Genomic DNA, 26,373 nt, shown 5'->3' with positions numbered 1-26,373 from the left:
ACACAGCCAGACTGCTGTTATAGAGGGAGGTCCAGACTACACAGCCAGATTACTGTTATAGGGGGCGGTCCAGACTACACTGCCAGACTGCTGTTATAGTGGGAGGTCCAGACTACACAGCCAGACTGCTGTTATAGGGGGCGGTCCAGACTACACTGCCAGACTGCTGTTATAGGGGGCGGTCCAGACTACACTGCCAGACTGCTGTTATAGAGGGAGGTCCAGACCACACAGCCAGACTGCTGTTATAGGGGGAGGTCCAAACTACACAGCCAGACTGCTGATATAGGAGGAGGTCCAGACTACAAAACCAGACTGCTGTTATAGGGGGAGGTCCAGACTACACAGCCAGACTGCTGTTATAGGGGGAGGTCCAGACTACAGAACCAGACTGCTGTTATAGGGGCAGGTCCAGACTACACAGCCAGACTGCTGTTATAGGGGGAGGTCCAGACTACACAGCCAGACTGCTGTTATAGGGGGAGGTCCAGACTACACTGCCAGCCTGCTGTTAAAGGGGAGGTCCAGACTACACAGCCAGACTACTGTTATAGGGAGAGGTCTAGACTACACTGCCAGACTGCTGTTATATAGGGAGGTCCAGACTACAGAACCAGACTGCTGTTATAGGGGAGGTCCAGACTACACAGCCAGAATGCTGTTATAGGGAGAGGTCTAGACTACACTGCCAGACTACCATTATAGGGGAGGTCCAGACTACACAGCCAGACTGCTGTTATAGGGGGAGGTCCAGACTACAATGCCAGACTACTGTTATAGGGGGAGGTCCAGACTACACAGCCAGACTGCTGTTATAGGGGGAGGTCAAGACTACACAACCAGACTTCTGTTATAGGGGGGGGGGGTCCAGACTACACATCCAGACTGCTGTTATAGGGGCAGGTCCAGACTACACAGCCAGACTGCTGTTATAGGGAGAGGTCTAGACTACACAGCCAGACTGCTGTTATAGGGGAGGTCCAGACTACACAGCCAGACTGCTGTTATAGGGGAGGTCTAGACTACACTGCCAGACTGCTGTTATAGGGGGAGGTCCAGACTACACAGCCAGACTGCTGTTATACGGGGAGGTCCATACTACACAGCCAGACTGCTGTTATAGGGGGCGGTCCAGACTACACTGCCAGACTGCTGTTATAGTGGGAGGTCCAGACTACACAGCCAGACTGCTGTTATAGGGGGCGGTCCAGACTACACTGCCAGACTGCTGTTATAGGGGGCGGTCCAGACTACACTGCCAGACTGCTGTTATAGAGGGAGGTCCAGACCACACAGCCAGACTGCTGTTATAGGGGGAGGTCCAAACTACACAGCCAAACTGCTGATATAGGAGGAGGTCCAGACTACAAAACCAGACTGCTGTTATAGGGGGAGGTCCAGACTACACAGCCAGACTGCTGTTATAGGGGGAGGTCCAGACTACAGAACCAGACTGCTGTTATAGGGGCAGGTCCAGACCACACAGCCAGACTGCTGTTATATGGTGAGGTCCAGACTACACAGCCAGACTGCTGTTATAGGGGGAGGTCCAGACCACACAGCCAGACTGCTGTTATATGGTGAGGTCCAGACTACACAGCCAGACTGCTGTTATAGGGGGAGGTCCAGACTACACAGCCAGACTGCTGTTATACGGGGAGGTCCATACTACACAGCCAGACTGCTGTTATAGGGGGCGGTCCAGACTACACTGCCAGACTGCTGTTATAGTGGGAGGTCCAGACTACACAGCCAGACTGCTGTTATAGGGGGCGGTCCAGACTACACTGCCAGACTGCTGTTATAGGGGGCGGTCCAGACTACACTGCCAGACTGCTGTTATAGGGGGAGGTCCAGACTACACTGCCAGCCTGCTGTTAAAGGGGAGGTCCAGACTACACAGCCAGACTACTGTTATAGGGAGAGGTCTAGACTACACTGCCAGACTGCTGTTATAGAGGGAGGTCCAGACTACAGAACCAGACTGCTGTTATAGGGGAGGTCCAGACTACACAGCCAGAATGCTGTTATAGGGAGAGGTCTAGACTACACTGCCAGACTACCATTATAGGGGAGGTCCAGACTACACAGCCAGACTGCTGTTATAGGGGGAGGTCCAGACTACAATGCCAGACTACTGTTATAGGGGGAGGTCCAGACTACACAGCCAGACTGCTGTTATAGGGGGAGGTCAAGACTACACAACCAGACTTCTGTTATAGGGGGGGGGGTCCAGACTACACATCCAGACTGCTGTTATAGGGGCAGGTCCAGACTACACAGCCAGACTGCTGTTATAGGGAGAGGTCTAGACTACACAGCCAGACTGCTGTTATAGGGGAGGTCCAGACTACACAGCCAGACTGCTGTTATAGGGGAGGTCTAGACTACACTGCCAGACTGCTGTTATAGGGGGAGGTCCAGACTACACAGCCAGACTGCTATTATACGGGGAGGTCCATACTACACAGCCAGACTGCTGTTATAGGGGGCGGTCCAGACTACACTGCCAGACTGCTGTTATAGTGGGAGGTCCAGACTACACAGCCAGACTGCTGTTATAGGGGGCGGTCCAGACTACACTGCCAGACTGCTGTTATAGGGGGCGGTCCAGACTACACTGCCAGACTGCTGTTATAGAGGGAGGTCCAGACCACACAGCCAGACTGCTGTTATAGGGGGAGGTCCAAACTACACAGCCAGACTGCTGATATAGGAGGAGGTCCAGACTACAAAACCAGACTGCTGTTATAGGGGGAGGTCCAGACTACACAGCCAGACTGCTGTTATAGGGGGAGGTCCAGACTACAGAACCAGACTGCTGTTATAGGGGCAGGTCCAGACCACACAGCCAGACTGCTGTTATATGGTGAGGTCCAGACTACACAGCCAGACTGCTGTTATAGGGGGAGGTCCAGACCACACAGCCAGACTGCTGTTATATGGTGAGGTCCAGACTACACAGCCAGACTGCTGTTATAGGGGGAGGTCCAGACTACACAGCCAGACTGCTGTTTTACGGGGAGGTCCATACTACACAGCCAGACTGCTGTTATAGGGGGCGGTCCAGACTACACTGCCAGACTGCTGTTATAGTGGGAGGTCCAGACTACACAGCCAGACTGCTGTTATAGGGGGCGGTCCAGACTACACTGCCAGACTGCTGTTATAGGGGGCGGTCCAGACTACACTGCCAGACTGCTGTTATAGAGGGAGGTCCAGACCACACAGCCAGACTGCTGTTATAGGGGGAGGTCCAAACTACACAGCCAGACTGCTGATATAGGAGGAGGTCCAGACTACAAAACCAGACTGCTGTTATAGGGGGAGGTCCAGACTACACAGCCAGACTGCTGTTATAGGGGGAGGTCCAGACTACAGAACCAGACTGCTGTTATAGGGGCAGGTCCAGACTACACAGCCAGACTGCTGTTATAGGGGGAGGTCCAGACTACACAGCCAGACTGCTGTTATAGGGGGAGGTCCAGACTACATTGCCAGCCTGCTGTTAAAGGGGAGGTCCAGACTACACAGCCAGACTACTGTTATAGGGAGAGGTCTAGACTACACTGCCAGACTGCTGTTATAGAGGGAGGTCCAGACTACAGAACCAGACTGCTGTTATAGGGGAGGTCCAGACTACACAGCCAGAATGCTGTTATAGGGAGAGGTCTAGACTACACTGCCAGACTACCATTATAGGGGAGGTCCAGACTACACAGCCAGACTGCTGTTATAGGGGGAGGTCCAGACTACAATGCCAGACTACTGTTATAGGGGGAGGTCAAGACTACACAACCAGACTTCTGTTATAGGGGGGGGGGGGGGTCCAGACTACACATCCAGACTGCTGTTATAGGGGCAGGTCCAGACTACACAGCCAGACTGCTGTTATAGGGAGAGGTCTAGACTACACAGCCAGACTGCTGTTATAGGGGAGGTCCAGACTACACAGCCAGACTGCTGTTATAGGGGAGGTCTAGACTACACTGCCAGACTGCTGTTATAGGGGGAGGTCCAGACTACACAGCCAGACTGCTGTTATACGGGGAGGTCCATACTACACAGCCAGACTGCTGTTATAGGGGGCGGTCCAGACTACACTGCCAGACTGCTGTTATAGTGGGAGGTCCAGACTACACAGCCAGACTGCTGTTATAGGGGGCGGTCCAGACTACACTGCCAGACTGCTGTTATAGGGGGCAGTCCAGACTACACTGCCAGACTGCTGTTATAGAGGGAGGTCCAGACCACACAGCCAGACTGCTGTTATAGGGGGAGGTCCAAACTACACAGCCAGACTGCTGATATAGGAGGAGGTCCAGACTACAAAACCAGACTGCTGTTATAGGGGGAGGTCCAGACTACACAGCCAGACTGCTGTTATAGGGGGAGGTCCAGACTACAGAACCAGACTGCTGTTATAGGGGCAGGTCCAGACTACACAGCCAGACTGCTGTTATAGGGGGAGGTCCAGACTACACAGCCAGACTGCTGTTATAGGGGGAGGTCCAGACTACACTGCCAGCCTGCTGTTAAAGGGGAGGTCCAGACTACACAGCCAGACTACTGTTATAGGGAGAGGTCTAGACTACACTGCCAGCATGCTGTTATAGAGGGAGGTCCAGACTACAGAACCAGACTGCTGTTATAGGGGAGGTCCAGACTACACAGCCAGAATGCTGTTATAGGGAGAGGTCTAGACTACACTTCCAGACTACCATTATAGGGGAGGTCCAGACTACACAGCCAGACTGCTGTTATAGGGGGAGGTCCAGACTACAATGCCAGACTACTGTTATAGGGGGAGGTCCAGACTACACAGCCAGACTGCTGTTATAGGGGAGGTCAAGACTACACAACCAGACTTCTGTTATAGGGGGGGGGTGGTCCAGACTACACATCCAGACTGCTGTTATAGGGGCAGGTCAAGACTACACAGCCAGACTGCTGTTATAGGGAGAGGTCTAGACTACACAGCCAGACTGCTGTTATAGGGAGAGGTCTAGACTACACAGCCAGACTGCTGTTATAGGGGAGGTCCAGACTACACAGCCAGAGTGCTGTTATAGTGGTAGGTCCAGACTACACTGCCAGACTGCTGTTATAGCGGGAGGTCCAGACTACACAACCAGACTGCTGTTATAGGGGGAGGTCCAGACTACACAGCCAGGCTGCTGTTATAGGGGGAGGTCCAGACTATAGAACCAGACTGCTGTTATAGGGCAGGTCCAGACTACACAGCCAGACTGCTGTTATAGGGGGAGGTCCAGACTACACAGCCAGACTGCTGTTATAGGGGGAGGTCCAGACTACACTGCCAGCCTGCTGTTATAGGGGGAGGTCCAGACTACACTGCCAGCCTGCTGTTATAGGGGAGGTCCAGACTACACAGCCAGACTACTGTTAAAGGGAGAGGTCTAGACTACACTGCCAGCCTACTGTTATAGGGGAGGTCCAGACTACACAGCCATACTGCTGTTATAGGGGGAGGTCCAGACTACACTACCAGACTACTGTTATAGGGGGAGATCCAGACTACACAGCCAGACTGCTGTTATAGGGGGAGGTCCAGACTACACAACCAGACTGCTGTTATAGGGGGTGGGGGTCCAGACTACACATCCAGACTGCTGTTATAGGGGGGGGGGGGTCCAGACTAAACATGCAGACTGCTGTTTTAGGGGCAGGTCCAGACTACACAGCCAGACTGCTGTTATAGGGAGAGGTCTAGACTACACTGCCAGACTGCTGTTATAGGGGGAGGTACAGACTACACAGCCAGACTGCTGTTATAGTGGGAGGTCCACACTACACAGCCAGACTGCTGTTATAGGGGGAGGTCCAGACTACACAGCCAGACTGCTGTTATAGGGGAGGTCCAGACTACACAGCCAGACTGCTGTTATAGGGGAGGTCCAGACTACACAGCCAGACTGCTGTTATAGGGGAGGTCTAGACTACACTGCCAGACTGCTGTTATGGGGAGGTCCAGACTATACAGCCAGAGTGCTGTTATAGTGAGAGGTCCAGACTACACAGCCAGACTGCTGTTATAGGGGGAGGTCCAAACTAAACAGCCAGACTGCTGGTATAGGAGGAAGTGCAGACTACACAGCCAGACTGCTGTTCTAGGGGGAGGTCCAGACTACACAGCCAGGCTGCTGTTATAGGGGGAGGTCCAGACTACACAGCCAGGCTGCTGTTATAGGGGGAGGTCCAGACTACAGAACCAGACTGCTGTTATAGGGCAGGTCCAGACTACACATCCAGACTGCTGTTATAGGGGGAGGTCCAGACTACACAGCCAGACTGCTGTTATAGGGGGAGGTCCAGACTACAGAACGAGACTGCTGTTATAGGGGAGGTCCAGACTACACAGCCAGAATGCTGTTATAGGGAGAGGTCTAGACTACACTGCCAGACTACCATTATAGGGGAGGTCCAGACTACACAGCCAGACTGCTGTTATAGGGGGAGGTCCAGACTACACAGCCAGACTGCTGTTATACGGGGAGGTCCATACTACACAGCCAGACTGCTGTTATAGGGGGCGGTCCAGACTACACTGCCAGACTGCTGTTATAGTGGGAGGTCCAGACTACACAGCCAGACTGCTGTTATAGGGGGCGGTCCAGACTACACTGCCAGACTGCTGTTATAGGGGGCGGTCCAGACTACACTGCCAGACTGCTGTTATAGAGGGAGGTCCAGACCACACAGCCAGACTGCTGTTATAGGGGGAGGTCCAAACTACACAGCCAGACTGCTGATATAGGAGGAGGTCCAGACTACAAAACCAGACTGCTGTTATAGGGGGAGGTCCAGACTACAGAACCAGACTGCTGTTATAGGGGCAGGTCCAGACCACACAGCCAGACTGCTGTTATATGGTGAGGTCCAGACTACACAGCCAGACTGCTGTTATAGGGGGAGGTCCAGACCACACAGCCAGACTGCTGTTATATGGTGAGGTCCAGACTACACAGCCAGACTGCTGTTATAGGGGGAGGTCCAGACTACACAGCCAGACTGCTGTTATACGGGGAGGTCCATACTACACAGCCAGACTGCTGTTATAGGGGGCGGTCCAGACTACACTGCCAGACTGCTGTTATAGTGGGAGGTCCAGACTACACAGCCAGACTGCTGTTATAGGGGGCGGTCCAGACTACACTGCCAGACTGCTGTTATAGGGGGCGGTCCAGACTACACTGCCAGACTGCTGTTATAGAGGGAGGTCCAGACCACACAGCCAGACTGCTGTTATAGGGGGAGGTCCAAACTACACAGCCAGACTGCTGATATAGGAGGAGGTCCAGACTACAAAACCAGACTGCTGTTATAGGGGGAGGTCCAGACTACACAGCCAGACTGCTGTTATAGGGGGAGGTCCAGACTACACTGCCAGCCTGCTGTTAAAGGGGAGGTCCAGACTACACAGCCAGACTACTGTTATAGGGAGAGGTCTAGACTACACTGCCAGACTGCTGTTATAGAGGGAGGTCCAGACTACAGAACCAGACTGCTGTTATAGGGGAGGTCCAGACTACACAGCCAGAATGCTGTTATAGGGAGAGGTCTAGACTACACTGCCAGACTACCATTATAGGGGAGGTCCAGACTACACAGCCAGACTGCTGTTATAGGGGGAGGTCCAGACTACAATGCCAGACTACTGTTATAGGGGGAGGTCCAGACTACACAGCCAGACTGCTGTTATAGGGGGAGGTCCAGACTACACAACCAGACTTCTGTTATAGGGGGGGGGGGTCCAGACTACACATCCAGACTGCTGTTATAGGGGCAGGTCCAGACTACACAGCCAGACTGCTGTTATAGGGAGAGGTCTAGACTACACAGCCAGACTGCTGTTATAGGGGAGGTCCCGACTACACAGCCAGACTGCTGTTATAGGGGAGGTCTAGACTACACTGCCAGACTGCTGTTATAGGGGGAGGTCCAGACTACACAGCCAGACTGCTGTTATACGGGGAGGTCCATACTACACAGCCAGACTGCTGTTATAGGGGGCGGTCCAGACTACACTGCCAGACTGCTGTTATAGTGGGAGGTCCAGACTACACAGCCAGACTGCTGTTATAGGGGGCGGTCCAGACTACACTGCCAGACTGCTGTTATAGGGGGCGGTCCAGACTACACTGCCAGACTGCTGTTATAGAGGGAGGTCCAGACCACACAGCCAGACTGCTGTTATAGGGGGAGGTCCAAACTACACAGCCAGACTGCTGATATAGGAGGAGGTCCAGACTACAAAACCAGACTGCTGTTATAGGGGGAGGTCCAGACTACACAGCCAGACTGCTGTTATAGGGGGAGGTCCAGACTACAGAACCAGACTGCTGTTATAGGGGCAGGTCCAGACTACACAGCCAGACTGCTGTTATAGGGGGAGGTCCAGACTACACAGCCAGACTGCTGTTATAGGGGGAGGTCCAGACTACACTGCCAGCCTGCTGTTAAAGGGGAGGTCCAGACTACACAGCCAGACTACTGTTATAGGGAGAGGTCTAGACTACACTGCCAGCATGCTGTTATAGAGGGAGGTCCAGACTACAGAACCAGACTGCTGTTATAGGGGAGGTCCAGACTACACAGCCAGAATGCTGTTATAGGGGGTGGGGGTCCAGACTACACATCCAGACTGCTGTTATAGGGGGGGGGGTCCAGACTAAACATGCAGACTGCTGTTTTAGGGGCAGGTCCAGACTACACAGCCTGACTGCTGTTATAGGGAGAGGTCTAGACTACACTGCCAGACTGCTGTTATAGGGGGAGGTACAGACTACACAGCCAGACTGCTGTTATAGTGGGAGGTCCACACTACACAGCCAGACTGCTGTTATAGGGGGAGGTCCAGACTACACAGCCAGACTGCTGTTATAGGGGAGGTCCAGACTACACAGCCAGACTGCTGTTATAGGGGAGGTCCAGACTACACAGCCAGACTGCTGTTATAGGGGAGGTCTAGACTACACTGCCAGACTGCTGTTATGGGGAGGTCCAGACTATACAGCCAGAGTGCTGTTATAGTGAGAGGTCCAGACTACACAGCCAGACTGCTGTTATAGGGGGAGGTCCAAACTAAACAGCCAGACTGCTGGTATAGGAGGAAGTGCAGACTACACAGCCAGACTGCTGTTCTAGGGGGAGGTCCAGACTACACAGCCAGGCTGCTGTTATAGGGGGAGGTCCAGACTACACAGCCAGGCTGCTGTTATAGGGGGAGGTCCAGACTACAGAACCAGACTGCTGTTATAGGGCAGGTCCAGACTACACATCCAGACTGCTGTTATAGGGGGAGGTCCAGACTACACAGCCAGACTGCTGTTATAGGGGGAGGTCCAGACTACAGAACGAGACTGCTGTTATAGGGGAGGTCCAGACTACACAGCCAGAATGCTGTTATAGGGAGAGGTCTAGACTACACTGCCAGACTACCATTATAGGGGAGGTCCAGACTACACAGCCAGACTGCTGTTATAGGGGGAGGTCCAGACTACACAGCCAGACTGCTGTTATACGGGGAGGTCCATACTACACAGCCAGACTGCTGTTATAGGGGGCGGTCCAGACTACACTGCCAGACTGCTGTTATAGTGGGAGGTCCAGACTACACAGCCAGACTGCTGTTATAGGGGGCGGTCCAGACTACACTGCCAGACTGCTGTTATAGGGGGCGGTCCAGACTACACTGCCAGACTGCTGTTATAGAGGGAGGTCCAGACCACACAGCCAGACTGCTGTTATAGGGGGAGGTCCAAACTACACAGCCAGACTGCTGATATAGGAGGAGGTCCAGACTACAAAACCAGACTGCTGTTATAGGGGGAGGTCCAGACTACACAGCCAGACTGCTGTTATAGGGGGAGGTCCAGACTACAGAACCAGACTGCTGTTATAGGGGCAGGTCCAGACCACACAGCCAGACTGCTGTTATATGGTGAGGTCCAGACTACACAGCCAGACTGCTGTTATAGGGGGAGGTCCAGACCACACAGCCAGACTGCTGTTATATGGTGAGGTCCAGACTACACAGCCAGACTGCTGTTATAGGGGGAGGTCCAGACTACACAGCCAGACTGCTGTTATACGGGGAGGTCCATACTACACAGCCAGACTGCTGTTATAGGGGGCGGTCCAGACTACACTGCCAGACTGCTGTTATAGTGGGAGGTCCAGACTACACAGCCAGACTGCTGTTATAGGGGGCGGTCCAGACTACACTGCCAGACTGCTGTTATAGGGGGCGGTCCAGACTACACTGCCAGACTGCTGTTATAGAGGGAGGTCCAGACCACACAGCCAGACTGCTGTTATAGGGGGAGGTCCAAACTACACAGCCAGACTGCTGATATAGGAGGAGGTCCAGACTACAAAACCAGACTGCTGTTATAGGGGGAGGTCCAGACTACACAGCCAGACTGCTGTTATAGGGGGAGGTCCAGACTACACTGCCAGCCTGCTGTTAAAGGGGAGGTCCAGACTACACAGCCAGACTACTGTTATAGGGAGAGGTCTAGACTACACTGCCAGACTGCTGTTATAGAGGGAGGTCCAGACTACAGAACCAGACTGCTGTTATAGGGGAGGTCCAGACTACACAGCCAGAATGCTGTTATAGGGAGAGGTCTAGACTACACTGCCAGACTACCATTATAGGGGAGGTCCAGACTACACAGCCAGACTGCTGTTATAGGGGGAGGTCCAGACTACAATGCCAGACTACTGTTATAGGGGGAGGTCCAGACTACACAGCCAGACTGCTGTTATAGGGGGAGGTCAAAACTACACAACCAGACTTCTGTTATAGGGGGGGGGGGTCCAGACTACACATCCAGACTGCTGTTATAGGGGCAGGTCCAGACTACACAGCCAGACTGCTGTTATAGGGAGAGGTCTAGACTACACAGCCAGACTGCTGTTATAGGGGAGGTCCAGACTACACAGCCAGACTGCTGTTATAGGGGAGGTCTAGACTACACTGCCAGACTGCTGTTATAGGGGGAGGTCCAGACTACACAGCCAGACTGCTGTTATACGGGGAGGTCCATACTACACAGCCAGACTGCTGTTATAGGGGGCGGTCCAGACTACACTGCCAGACTGCTGTTATAGTGGGAGGTCCAGACTACACAGCCAGACTGCTGTTATAGGGGGCGGTCCAGACTACACTGCCAGACTGCTGTTATAGGGGGCGGTCCAGACTACACTGCCAGACTGCTGTTATAGAGGGAGGTCCAGACCACACAGCCAGACTGCTGTTATAGGGGGAGGTCCAAACTACACAGCCAGACTGCTGATATAGGAGGAGGTCCAGACTACAAAACCAGACTGCTGTTATAGGGGGAGGTCCAGACTACACAGCCAGACTGCTGTTATAGGGGGAGGTCCAGACTACAGAACCAGACTGCTGTTATAGGGGCAGGTCCAGACTACACAGCCAGACTGCTGTTATAGGGGGAGGTCCAGACTACACAGCCAGACTGCTGTTATAGGGGGAGGTCCAGACTACACTGCCAGCCTGCTGTTAAAGGGGAGGTCCAGACTACACAGCCAGACTACTGTTATAGGGAGAGGTCTAGACTACACTGCCAGCATGCTGTTATAGAGGGAGGTCCAGACTACAGAACCAGACTGCTGTTATAGGGGAGGTCCAGACTACACAGCCAGAATGCTGTTATAGGGAGAGGTCTAGACTACACTGCCAGACTACCATTATAGGGGAGGTCCAGACTACACAGCCAGACTGCTGTTATAGGGGGAGGTCCAGACTACAATGCCAGACTACTGTTATAGGGGGAGGTCCAGACTACACAGCCAGACTGCTGTTATAGGGGGAGGTCAAGACTACACAACCAGACTTCTGTTATAGGGGGGGGGGGGTCCAGACTACACATCCAGACTGCTGTTATAGGGGCAGGTCCAGACTACACAGCCAGACTGCTGTTATAGGGAGAGGTCTAGACTACACAGCCAGACTGCTGTTATAGGGAGAGGTCTAGACTACACAGCCAGACTGCTGTTATAGGGGAGGTCCAGACTACACAGCCAGAGTGCTGTTATAGTGGTAGGTCCAGACTACGCAGCCAGACTGCTGTTATAGGGGGAGGTCCAGACTACACAACCAGACTGCTGTTATAGGGGGAGGTCCAGACTACACAGCCAGGCTGCTGTTATAGGGGGAGGTCCAGACTATAGAACCAGACTGCTGTTATAGGGCAGGTCCAGACTACACAGCCAGACTGCTGTTATAGGGGGAGGTCCAGACTACACAGCCAGACTGCTGTTATAGGGGGAGGTCCAGACTACACTGCCAGCCTGCTGTTATAGGGGGAGGTCCAGACTACACTGCCAGCCTGCTGTTATAGGGGAGGTCCAGACTACACAGCCAGACTACTGTTAAAGGGAGAGGTCTAGACTACACTGCCAGCCTACTGTTATAGGGGAGGTCCAGACTACACAGCCATACTGCTTTTATAGGGGGAGGTCCAGACTACACTGCCAGACTACTGTTATAGGGGGAGATCCAGACTACACAACCAGACTGCTGTTATAGGGGGTGGGGGTCCAGACTACACATCCAGACTGCTGTTATAGGGAGAGGTCTAGACTACACTGCCAGACTATTGTTATAGGGGAGGTCCAGACTACACAGCCAGACTGCTGTTATAGGGGGAGGTCCAGACTACACTGCCAGACTACTGTTATAGGGGGAGATCCAGACTACACAGCCAGACTGCTGTTATAGGGGGAGGTCCAGACTACACAACCAGACTGCTGTTATAGGGGGGGGGGGGGTCCAGACTAAACATGCAGACTGCTGTTTTAGGGGCAGGTCCAGACTACACAGCCAGACTGCTGTTATAGGGAGAGGTCTAGACTACACTGCCAGACTGCTGTTATAGGGGGAGGTACAGACTACACAGCCAGACTGCTGTTATAGTGGGAGGTCCACACTACACAGCCAGACTGCTGTTATAGGGGGAGGTCCAGACTACACAGCCAGACTGCTGTTATAGGGGAGGTCCAGACTACACAGCCAGACTGCTGTTATAGGGGAGGTCCAGACTACACAGCCAGACTGCTGTTATAGGGGAGGTCTAGACTACACTGCCAGACTGCTGTTATGGGGAGGTCCAGACTATACAGCCAGAGTGCTGTTATAGTGAGAGGTCCAGACTACACAGCTAGACTGCTGTTATAGGGGGAGGTCCAAACTAAACAGCCAGACTGCTGGTATAGGAGGAAGTGCAGACTACACAGCCAGACTGCTGTTCTAGGGGGAGGTCCAGACTACACAGCCAGGCTGCTGTTATAGGGGGAGGTCCAGACTACACAGCCAGGCTGCTGTTATAGGGGGAGGTCCAGACTACAGAACCAGACTGCTGTTATAGGGCAGGTCCAGACTACACATCCAGACTGCTGTTATAGGGGGAGGTCCAGACTACACAGCCAGACTGCTGTTATAGGGGGAGGTCCAGACTACACTGCCAGCCTGCTGTTATAGGGGGAGGTCCAGACTACACAGCCAGACTGCTGTTATAGGGGGAGGTCCAGACTACACTGCCAGACTACTGTTATAGGGGGAGATCCAGACTACACAGCCAGACTGCTGTTATAGGGGGAGGTCCAGACTACACAACCAGACTGCTGTTATAGGGGGTGGGGGTCCAGACTACACATCCAGACTGCTGTTATAGGGAGAGGTCTAGACTACACAGCCAGACTACTGTTATAGGGGAGGTCCAGACTACACAGCCAGACTGCTGTTATAGGGGGAGGTCCAGACTACACAGCCAGACTGCTGTTATAGGGGGAGGTCCAGACTACACAGCCAGACTGCTGTTATAGGGGGAGGTCCAGACTACAGAACCAGACTGCTGTTATAGGGGCAGGTCCAGACTACACAGCCAGACTGCTGTTATAGGGGGAGGTCCAGACTACACAGCCAGACTGCTGTTATAGGGGGAGGTCCAGACTACACTGCCAGCCTGCTGTTAAAGGGGAGGTCCAGACTACACAGCCAGACTACTGTTATAGGGAGAGGTCTAGACTACACTGCCAGCATGCTGTTATAGAGGGAGGTCCAGACTACAGAACCAGACTGCTGTTATAGGGGAGGTCCAGACTACACAGCCAGAATGCTGTTATAGGGAGAGGTCTAGACTACACTTCCAGACTACCATTATAGGGGAGGTCCAGACTACACAGCCAGACTGCTGTTATAGGGGGAGGTCCAGACTACAATGCCAGACTACTGTTATAGGGGGAGGTCCAGACTACACAGCCAGACTGCTGTTATAGGGGGAGGTCAAGACTACACAACCAGACTTCTGTTATAGGGGGGGGGGTCCAGACTACACATCCAGACTGCTGTTATAGGGGCAGGTCAAGACTACACAGCCAGACTGCTGTTATAGGGAGAGGTCTAGACTACACAGCCAGACTGCTGTTATAGGGAGAGGTCTAGACTACACAGCCATACTGCTGTTATAGGGGAGGTCCAGACTACACAGCCAGAGTGCTGTTATAGTGGTAGGTCCAGACTACACTGCCAGACTGCTGTTATAGGGGGAGGTCCAGACTACACAACCAGACTGCTGTTATAGGGGGAGGTCCAGACTACACAGCCAGGCTGCTGTTATAGGGGGAGGTCCAGACTATAGAACCAGACTGCTGTTATAGGGCAGGTCCAGACTACACAGCCAGACTGCTGTTATAGGGGGAGGTCCAGACTACACAGCCAGACTGCTGTTATAGGGGGAGGTCCAGACTACACTGCCAGCCTGCTGTTATAGGGGGAGGTCCAGACTACACTGCCAGCCTGCTGTTATAGGGGAGGTCCAGACTACACAGCCAGACTACTGTTAAAGGGAGAGGTCTAGACTACACTGCCAGCCTACTGTTATAGGGGAGGTCCAGACTACACAGCCATACTGCTGTTATAGGGGGAGGTCCAGACTACACTGCCAGACTACTGTTATAGGGGGAGATCCAGACTACACAGCCAGACTGCTGTTATAGGGGGAGGTCCAGACTACACAACCAGACTGCTGTTATAGGGGGTGGGGGTCCAGACTACACATCCAGACTGCTGTTATAGGGAGAGGTCTAGACTACACTGCCAGACTATTGTTATAGGGGAGGTCCAGACTACACAGCCAGACTGCTGTTATAGGGGGAGGTCCAGACTACACTGCCAGACTACTGTTATAGGGGGAGATCCAGACTACACAGCCAGACTGCTGTTATAGGGGGAGGTCCAGACTACACAACCAGACTGCTGTTATAGGGGGGGGGGGTCCAGACTAAACATGCAGACTGCTGTTTTAGGGGCAGGTCCAGACTACACAGCCAGACTGCTGTTATAGGGAGAGGTCTAGACTACACTGCCAGACTGCTGTTATAGGGGGAGGTACAGACTACACAGCCAGACTGCTGTTATAGGGGAGGTCCAGACTACACAGCCAGACTGCTGTTATAGGGGAGGTCCAGACTACACAGCCAGACTGCTGTTATAGGGGAGGTCTAGACTACACTGCCAGACTGCTGTTATGGGGAGGTCCAGACTATACAGCCAGAGTGCTGTTATAGTGAGAGATCCAGACTACACAGCCAGACTGCTGTTATAGGGGGAGGTCCAAACTAAACAGCCAGACTGCTGGTATAGGAGGAAGTGCAGACTACACAGCCAGACTGCTGTTCTAGGGGGAGGTCCAGACTACACAGCCAGGCTGCTGTTATAGGGGGAGGTCCAGACTACACAGCCAGGCTGCTGTTATAGGGGGAGGTCCAGACTACAGAACCAGACTGCTGTTATAGGGCAGGTCCAGACTACACATCCAGACTGCTGTTATAGGGGGAGGTCCAGACTACACAGCCAGACTGCTGTTATAGGGGGAGGTCCAGACTACAGAACCAGACTGCTGTTATAGGGGAGGTCCAGACTACACAGCCAGAATGCTGTTATAGGGAGAGGTCTAGACTACACTGCCAGACTACCATTATAGGGGAGGTCCAGACTACACAGCCAGACTGCTGTTATAGGGGGAGGTCCAGACTACAATGCCAGACTACTGTTATAGGGGGAGGTCCAGACTACACAGCCAGACTGCTGTTATAGGGGGAGGTCAAGACTACACAACCAGACTTCTGTTATAGGGGGGGGGGGGTCCAGACTACACATCCAGACTGCTGTTATAGGGGCAGGTCCAGACTACACAGCCAGACTGCTGTTATAGGGAGAGGTCTAGACTACACAGCCAGACTGCTGTTATAGGGGAGGTCCAGACTACACAGCCAGACTGCTGTTATAGGGAAGGTCTAGACTACACTGCCAGACTGCTGTTATAGGGGGAGGTCCAGACTACACAGCCAGACTGCTGTTATACGGGGAGGTCCTTACTACACAGCCAGACTGCTGTTATAGGGGGCGGTCCAGACTACACTGCCAGACTGCTGTTATAGTGGGAGGTCCAGACTACACAGCCAGACTGCTGTTATAGGGGGCGGTCCAGACTACACTGCCAGACTGCTGTTATAGGGGGCGGTCCAGACTACACTGCCAGACTGCTGTTATAGAGGGAGGTCCAGACCACACAGCCAGACTGCTGTTATAGGGGGAGGTCCAAACTACACAGCCAGACTGCTGATATAGGAGGAGGTCCAGACTACAAAACCAGACTGCTGTTATAGGGGGAGGTCCAGACTACACAGCCAGACTGCTGTTATAGGGGGAGGTCCAGACTACAGAACCAGACTGCTGTTATAGGGGCAGGTCCAGACCACACAGCCAGACTGCTGTTATATGGTGAGGTCCAGACTACACAGCCAGACTGCTGTTATAGGGGGAGGTCCAGACCACACAGCCAGACTGCTGTTATATGGTGAGGTCCAGACTACACAGCCAGACTGCTGTTATAGGGGGAGGTCCAGACTACACAGCCAGACTGCTGTTATACGGGGAGGTCCATACTACACAGCCAGACTGCTGTTATAGGGGGCGGTCCAGACTACACTGCCAGACTGCTGTTATAGTGGGAGGTCCAGACTACACAGCCAGACTGCTGTTATAGGGGGCGGTCCAGACTACACTGCCAGACTGCTGTTATAGGGGGCGGTCCAGACTACACTACCAGACTGCTGTTATAGAGGGAGGTCCAGACCACACAGTTAGACTGCTGTTATAGGGGGAGGTCCAAACTACACAGCCAGACTGCTGATATAGGAGGAGGTCCAGACTACAAAACCAGACTGCTGTTATAGGGGGAGGTCCAGACTACACAGCCAGACTGCTGTTATAGGGGGAGGTCCAGACTACACTGCCAGCCTGCTGTTAAAGGGGAGGTCCAGACTACACAGCCAGACTACTGTTATAGGGAGAGGTCTAGACTACACTGCCAGACTGCTGTTATAGAGGGAGGTCCAGACTACAGAACCAGACTGCTGTTATAGGGGAGGTCCAGACTACACAGCCAGAATGCTGTTATAGGGAGAGGTCTAGACTACACTGCCAGACTACCATTATAGGGGAGGTCCAGACTACACAGCCAGACTGCTGTTATAGGGGGAGGTCCAGACTACAATGCCAGACTACTGTTATAGGGGGAGGTCCAGACTACACAGCCAGACTGCTGTTATAGGGGGAGGTCAAGACTACACAACCAGACTTCTGTTATAGGGGGGGGGGGGTCCAGACTACACATCCAGACTGCTGTTATAGGGGCAGGTCCAGACTACACAGCCAGACTGCTGTTATAGGTAGAGGTCTAGACTACACAGCCAGACTGCTGTTATAGGGGAGGTCCAGACTACACAGCCAGACTGCTGTTATAGGGGAGGTCTAGACTACACTGCCAGACTGCTGTTATAGGGGGAGGTCCAGACTACACAGCCAGACTGCTGTTATACGGGGAGGTCCATACTACACAGCCAGACTGCTGTTATAGGGGGCGGTCAAGACTACACTGCCAGACTGCTGTTATAGTGGGAGGTCCAGACTACACAGCCAGACTGCTGTTATAGGGGGCGGTCCAGACTACACTGCCAGACTGCTGTTATAGGGGGCGGTCCAGACTACACTGCCAGACTGCTGTTATAGAGGGAGGTCCAGACCACACAGCCAGACTGCTGTTATAGGGGGAGGTCCAAACTACACAGCCAGACTGCTGATATAGGAGGAGGTCCAGACTACAAAACCAGACTGCTGTTATAGGGGGAGGTCCAGACTACACAGCCAGACTGCTGTTATAGGGGGAGGTCCAGACTACAGAACCAGACTGCTGTTATAGGGGCAGGTCCAGACTACACAGCCAGACTGCTGTTATAGGGGGAGGTCCAGACTACACAGCCAGACTGCTGTTATAGGGGGAGGTCCAGACTACACTGCCAGCCTGCTGTTAAAGGGGAGGTCCAGACTACACAGCCAGACTACTGTTATAGGGAGAGGTCTAGACTACACTGCCAGCATGCTGTTATAGAGGGAGGTCCAGACTACAGAACCAGACTGCTGTTATAGGGGAGGTCCAGACTACACAGCCAGAATGCTGTTATAGGGAGAGGTCTAGACTACACTGCCAGACTACCATTATAGGGGAGGTCCAGACTACACAGCCAGACTGCTGTTATAGGGGGAGGTCCAGACTACAATGCCAGACTACTGTTATAGGGGGAGGTCCAGACTACACAGCCAGACTGCTGTTATAGGGGGAGGTCAAGACTACACAACCAGACTTCTGTTATAGGGGGGGGGGGGGGGGTCCAGACTACACATCCAGACTGCTGTTATAGGGGCAGGTCCAGACTACACAGCCAGACTGCTGTTATAGGGAGAGGTCTAGACTACACAGCCAGACTGCTGTTATAGGGAGAGGTCTAGACTACACAGCCAGACTGCTGTTATAGGGGAGGTCCAGACTACACAGCCAGAGTGCTGTTATAGTGGTAGGTCCAGACTACACAGCCAGACTGCTGTTATAGGGGGAGGTCCAGACTACACAACCAGACTGCTGTTATAGGGGGAGGTCCAGACTACACAGCCAGGCTGCTGTTATAGGGCAGGTCCAGACTACACAGCCAGACTGCTGTTATAGGGCAGGTCCAGACTACACAGCCAGACTGCTGTTATAGGGGGAGGTCCAGACTACACAGCCAGACTGCTGTTATAGGGGGAGGTCCAGACTACACTGCCAGCCTGCTGTTATAGGGGGAGGTCCAGACTACACTGCCAGCCTGCTGTTATAGGGGAGGTCCAGACTACACAGCCAGACTACTGTTAAAGGGAGAGGTCTAGACTACACTGCCAGCCTACTGTTATAGGGGAGGTCCAGACTACACAGCCATACTGCTTTTATAGGGGGAGGTCCAGACTACACTGCCAGACTACTGTTATAGGGGGAGATCCAGACTACACAACCAGACTGCTGTTATAGGGGGTGGGGGTCCAGACTACACATCCAGACTGCTGTTATAGGGAGAGGTCTAGACTACACTGCCAGACTATTGTTATAGGGGAGGTCCAGACTACACAGCCAGACTGCTGTTATAGGGGGAGGTCCAGACTACACTGCCAGACTACTGTTATAGGGGGAGATCCAGACTACACAGCCAGACTGCTGTTATAGGGGGAGGTCCAGACTACACAACCAGACTGCTGTTATAGGGGGGGGGGGGGTCCAGACTAAACATGCAGACTGCTGTTTTAGGGGCAGGTCCAGACTACACAGCCAGACTGCTGTTATAGGGAGAGGTCTAGACTACACTGCCAGACTGCTGTTATAGGGGGAGGTACAGACTACACAGCCAGACTGCTGTTATAGTGGGAGGTCCACACTACACAGCCAGACTGCTGTTATAGGGGGAGGTCCAGACTACACAGCCAGACTGCTGTTATAGGGGAGGTCCAGACTACACAGCCAGACTGCTGTTATAGGGGAGGTCCAGACTACACAGCCAGACTGCTGTTATAGGGGAGGTCTAGACTACACTGCCAGACTGCTGTTATGGGGAGGTCCAGACTATACAGCCAGAGTGCTGTTATAGTGAGAGGTCCAGACTACACAGCTAGACTGCTGTTATAGGGGGAGGTCCAAACTAAACAGCCAGACTGCTGGTATAGGAGGAAGTGCAGACTACACAGCCAGACTGCTGTTCTAGGGGGAGGTCCAGACTACACAGCCAGGCTGCTGTTATAGGGGGAGGTCCAGACTACACAGCCAGGCTGCTGTTATAGGGGGAGGTCCAGACTACAGAACCAGACTGCTGTTATAGGGCAGGTCCAGACTACACATCCAGACTGCTGTTATAGGGGGAGGTCCAGACTACACAGCCAGACTGCTGTTATAGGGGGAGGTCCAGACTACACTGCCAGCCTGCTGTTATAGGGGGAGGTCCAGACTACACAGCCAGACTGCTGTTATAGGGGGAGGTCCAGACTACACTGCCAGACTACTGTTATAGGGGGAGATCCAGACTACACAGCCAGACTGCTGTTATAGGGGGAGGTCCAGACTACACAACCAGACTGCTGTTATAGGGGGTGGGGGTCCAGACTACACATCCAGACTGCTGTTATAGGGAGAGGTCTAGACTACACAGCCAGACTACTGTTATAGGGGAGGTCCAGACTACACAGCCAGACTGCTGTTATAGGGGGAGGTCCAGACTACACAGCCAGACTGCTGTTATAGGGGGAGGTCCAGACTACACAGCCAGACTGCTGTTATAGGGGGAGGTCCAGACTACAGAACCAGACTGCTGTTATAGGGGCAGGTCCAGACTACACAGCCAGACTGCTGTTATAGGGGGAGGTCCAGACTACACAGCCAGACTGCTGTTATAGGGGGAGGTCCAGACTACACTGCCAGCCTGCTGTTAAAGGGGAGGTCCAGACTACACAGCCAGACTACTGTTATAGGGAGAGGTCTAGACTACACTGCCAGCATGCTGTTATAGAGGGAGGTCCAGACTACAGAACCAGACTGCTGTTATAGGGGAGGTCCAGACTACACAGCCAGAATGCTGTTATAGGGAGAGGTCTAGACTACACTTCCAGACTACCATTATAGGGGAGGTCCAGACTACACAGCCAGACTGCTGTTATAGGGGGAGGTCCAGACTACAATGCCAGACTACTGTTATAGGGGGAGGTCCAGACTACACAGCCAGACTGCTGTTATAGGGGGAGGTCAAGACTACACAACCAGACTTCTGTTATAGGGGGGGGGGGTCCAGACTACACATCCAGACTGCTGTTATAGGGGCAGGTCAAGACTACACAGCCAGACTGCTGTTATAGGGAGAGGTCTAGACTACACAGCCAGACTGCTGTTATAGGGAGAGGTCTAGACTACACAGCCATACTGCTGTTATAGGGGAGGTCCAGACTACACAGCCAGAGTGCTGTTATAGTGGTAGGTCCAGACTACACTGCCAGACTGCTGTTATAGGGGGAGGTCCAGACTACACAACCAGACTGCTGTTATAGGGGGAGGTCCAGACTACACAGCCAGGCTGCTGTTATAGGGGGAGGTCCAGACTATAGAACCAGACTGCTGTTATAGGGCAGGTCCAGACTACACAGCCAGACTGCTGTTATAGGGGGAGGTCCAGACTACACAGCCAGACTGCTGTTATAGGGGGAGGTCCAGACTACACTGCCAGCCTGCTGTTATAGGGGGAGGTCCAGACTACACTGCCAGCCTGCTGTTATAGGGGAGGTCCAGACTACACAGCCAGACTACTGTTAAAGGGAGAGGTCTAGACTACACTGCCAGCCTACTGTTATAGGGGAGGTCCAGACTACACAGCCATACTGCTGTTATAGGGGGAGGTCCAGACTACACTGCCAGACTACTGTTATAGGGGGAGATCCAGACTACACAGCCAGACTGCTGTTATAGGGGGAGGTCCAGACTACACAACCAGACTGCTGTTATAGGGGGTGGGGGTCCAGACTACACATCCAGACTGCTGTTATAGGGAGAGGTCTAGACTACACTGCCAGACTATTGTTATAGGGGAGGTCCAGACTACACAGCCAGACTGCTGTTATAGGGGGAGGTCCAGACTACACTGCCAGACTACTGTTATAGGGGGAGATCCAGACTACACAGCCAGACTGCTGTTATAGGGGGAGGTCCAGACTACACAACCAGACTGCTGTTATAGGGGGGGGGGGTCCAGACTAAACATGCAGACTGCTGTTTTAGGGGCAGGTCCAGACTACACAGCCAGACTGCTGTTATAGGGAGAGGTCTAGACTACACTGCCAGACTGCTGTTATAGGGGGAGGTACAGACTACACAGCCAGACTGCTGTTATAGGGGAGGTCCAGACTACACAGCCAGACTGCTGTTATAGGGGAGGTCCAGACTACACAGCCAGACTGCTGTTATAGGGGAGGTCTAGACTACACTGCCAGACTGCTGTTATGGGGAGGTCCAGACTATACAGCCAGAGTGCTGTTATAGTGAGAGATCCAGACTACACAGCCAGACTGCTGTTATAGGGGGAGGTCCAAACTAAACAGCCAGACTGCTGGTATAGGAGGAAGTGCAGACTACACAGCCAGACTGCTGTTCTAGGGGGAGGTCCAGACTACACAGCCAGGCTGCTGTTATAGGGGGAGGTCCAGACTACACAGCCAGGCTGCTGTTATAGGGGGAGGTCCAGACTACAGAACCAGACTGCTGTTATAGGGCAGGTCCAGACTACACATCCAGACTGCTGTTATAGGGGGAGGTCCAGACTACACAGCCAGACTGCTGTTATAGGGGGAGGTCCAGACTACAGAACCAGACTGCTGTTATAGGGGAGGTCCAGACTACACAGCCAGAATGCTGTTATAGGGAGAGGTCTAGACTACACTGCCAGACTACCATTATAGGGGAGGTCCAGACTACACAGCCAGACTGCTGTTATAGGGGGAGGTCCAGACTACAATGCCAGACTACTGTTATAGGGGGAGGTCCAGACTACACAGCCAGACTGCTGTTATAGGGGGAGGTCAAGACTACACAACCAGACTTCTGTTATAGGGGGGGGGGGTCCAGACTACACATCCAGACTGCTGTTATAGGGGCAGGTCCAGACTACACAGCCAGACTGCTGTTATAGGGAGAGGTCTAGACTACACAGCCAGACTGCTGTTATAGGGGAGGTCCAGACTACACAGCCAGACTGCTGTTATAGGGGAGGTCTAGACTACACTGCCAGACTGCTGTTATAGGGGGAGGTCCAGACTACACAGCCAGACTGCTGTTATACGGGGAGGTCCTTACTACACAGCCAGACTGCTGTTATAGGGGGCGGTCCAGACTACACTGCCAGACTGCTGTTATAGTGGGAGGTCCAGACTACACAGCCAGACTGCTGTTATAGGGGGCAGTCCAGACTACACTGCCAGACTGCTGTTATAGGGGGCGGTCCAGACTACACTGCCAGACTGCTGTTATAGAGGGAGGTCCAGACCACACAGCCAGACTGCTGTTATAGGGGGAGGTCCAAACTACACAGCCAGACTGCTGATATAGGAGGAGGTCCAGACTACAAAACCAGACTGCTGTTATAGGGGGAGGTCCAGACTACACAGCCAGACTGCTGTTATAGGGGGAGGTCCAGACTACAGAACCAGACTGCTGTTATAGGGGCAGGTCCAGACCACACAGCCAGACTGCTGTTATATGGTGAGGTCCAGACTACACAGCCAGACTGCTGTTATAGGGGGAGGTCCAGACCACACAGCCAGACTGCTGTTATATGGTGAGGTCCAGACTACACAGCCAGACTGCTGTTATAGGGGGAGGTCCAGACTACACAGCCAGACTGCTGTTATACGGGGAGGTCCATACTACACAGCCAGACTGCTGTTATAGGGGGCGGTCCAGACTACACTGCCAGACTGCTGTTATAGTGGGAGGTCCAGACTACACAGCCAGACTGCTGTTATAGGGGGCGGTCCAGACTACACTGCCAGACTGCTGTTATAGGGGGCGGTCCAGACTACACTACCAGACTGCTGTTATAGAGGGAGGTCCAGACCACACAGTTAGACTGCTGTTATAGGGGGAGGTCCAAACTACACAGCCAGACTGCTGATATAGGAGGAGGTCCAGACTACAAAACCAGACTGCTGTTATAGGGGGAGGTCCAGACTACACAGCCAGACTGCTGTTATAGGGGGAGGTCCAGACTACACTGCCAGCCTGCTGTTAAAGGGGAGGTCCAGACTACACAGCCAGACTACTGTTATAGGGAGAGGTCTAGACTACACTGCCAGACTGCTGTTATAGAGGGAGGTCCAGACTACAGAACCAGACTGCTGTTATAGGGGAGGTCCAGACTACACAGCCAGAATGCTGTTATAGGGAGAGGTCTAGACTACACTGCCAGACTACCATTATAGGGGAGGTCCAGACTACACAGCCAGACTGCTGTTATAGGGGGAGGTCCAGACTACAATGCCAGACTACTGTTATAGGGGGAGGTCCAGACTACACAGCCAGACTGCTGTTATAGGGGGAGGTCAAGACTACACAACCAGACTTCTGTTATAGGGGGGGGGGGTCCAGACTACACATCCAGACTGCTGTTATAGGGGCAGGTCCAGACTACACAGCCAGACTGCTGTTATAGGTAGAGGTCTAGACTACACAGCCAGACTGCTGTTATAGGGGAGGTCCAGACTACACAGCCAGACTGCTGTTATAGGGGAGGTCTAGACTACACTGCCAGACTGCTGTTATAGGGGGAGGTCCAGACTACACAGCCAGACTGCTGTTATACGGGGAGGTCCATACTACACAGCCAGACTGCTGTTATAGGGGGCGGTCAAGACTACACTGCCAGACTGCTGTTATAGTGGGAGGTCCAGACTACACAGCCAGACTGCTGTTATAGGGGGAGGTCCAGACTACACTGCCAGACTGCTGTTATAGGGGGCGGTCCAGACTACACTGCCAGACTGCTGTTATAGAGGGAGGTCCAGACCACACAGCCAGACTGCTGTTATAGGGGGAGGTCCAAACTACACAGCCAGACTGCTGATATAGGAGGAGGTCCAGACTACAAAACCAGACTGCTGTTATAGGGGGAGGTCCAGACTACACAGCCAGACTGCTGTTATAGGGGGAGGTCCAGACTACAGAACCAGACTGCTGTTATAGGGGCAGGTCCAGACTACACAGCCAGACTGCTGTTATAGGGGGAGGTCCAGACTACACAGCCAGACTGCTGTTATAGGGGGAGGTCCAGACTACACTGCCAGCCTGCTGTTAAAGGGGAGGTCCAGACTACACAGCCAGACTACTGTTATAGGGAGAGGTCTAGACTACACTGCCAGCATGCTGTTATAGAGGGAGGTCCAGACTACAGAACCAGACTGCTGTTATAGGGGAGGTCCAGACTACACAGCCAGAATGCTGTTATAGGGAGAGGTCTAGACTACACTGCCAGACTACCATTATAGGGGAGGTCCAGACTACACAGCCAGACTGCTGTTATAGGGGGAGGTCCAGACTACAATGCCAGACTACTGTTATAGGGGGAGGTCCAGACTACACAGCCAGACTGCTGTTATAGGGGGAGGTCAAGACTACACAACCAGACTTCTGTTATAGGGGGGGGGGGGGGGTCCAGACTACACATCCAGACTGCTGTTATAGGGGCAGGTCCAGACTACACAGCCAGACTGCTGTTATAGGGAGAGGTCTAGACTACACAGCCAGACTGCTGTTATAGGGAGAGGTCTAGACTACACAGCCAGACTGCTGTTATAGGGGAGGTCCAGACTACACAGCCAGAGTGCTGTTATAGTGGTAGGTCCAGACTACACAGCCAGACTGCTGTTATAGGGGGAGGTCCAGACTACACAACCAGACTGCTGTTATAGGGGGAGGTCCAGACTACACAGCCAGGCTGCTGTTATAGGGCAGGTCCAGACTACACAGCCAGACTGCTGTTATAGGGCAGGTCCAGACTACACAGCCAGACTGCTGTTATAGGGGGAGGTCCAGACTACACAGCCAGACTGCTGTTATAGGGGGAGGTCCAGACTACACTGCCAGCCTGCTGTTATAGGGGGAGGTCCAGACTACACTGCCAGCCTGCTGTTATAGGGGAGGTCCAGACTACACAGCCAGACTACTGTTAAAGGGAGAGGTCTAGACTACACTGCCAGCCTACTGTTATAGGGGAGGTCCAGACTACACAGCCATACTGCTTTTATAGGGGGAGGTCCAGACTACACTGCCAGACTACTGTTATAGGGGGAGATCCAGACTACACAACCAGACTGCTGTTATAGGGGGTGGGGGTCCAGACTACACATCCAGACTGCTGTTATAGGGAGAG

This window comes from Engystomops pustulosus, chromosome 7 (assembly GCF_040894005.1).
Source record: "Engystomops pustulosus chromosome 7, aEngPut4.maternal, whole genome shotgun sequence".
In the NCBI taxonomy this organism is placed as follows: Eukaryota; Metazoa; Chordata; class Amphibia; order Anura; family Leptodactylidae; genus Engystomops; species Engystomops pustulosus.
Note: the sequence above shows the minus strand (reverse complement) of the source record.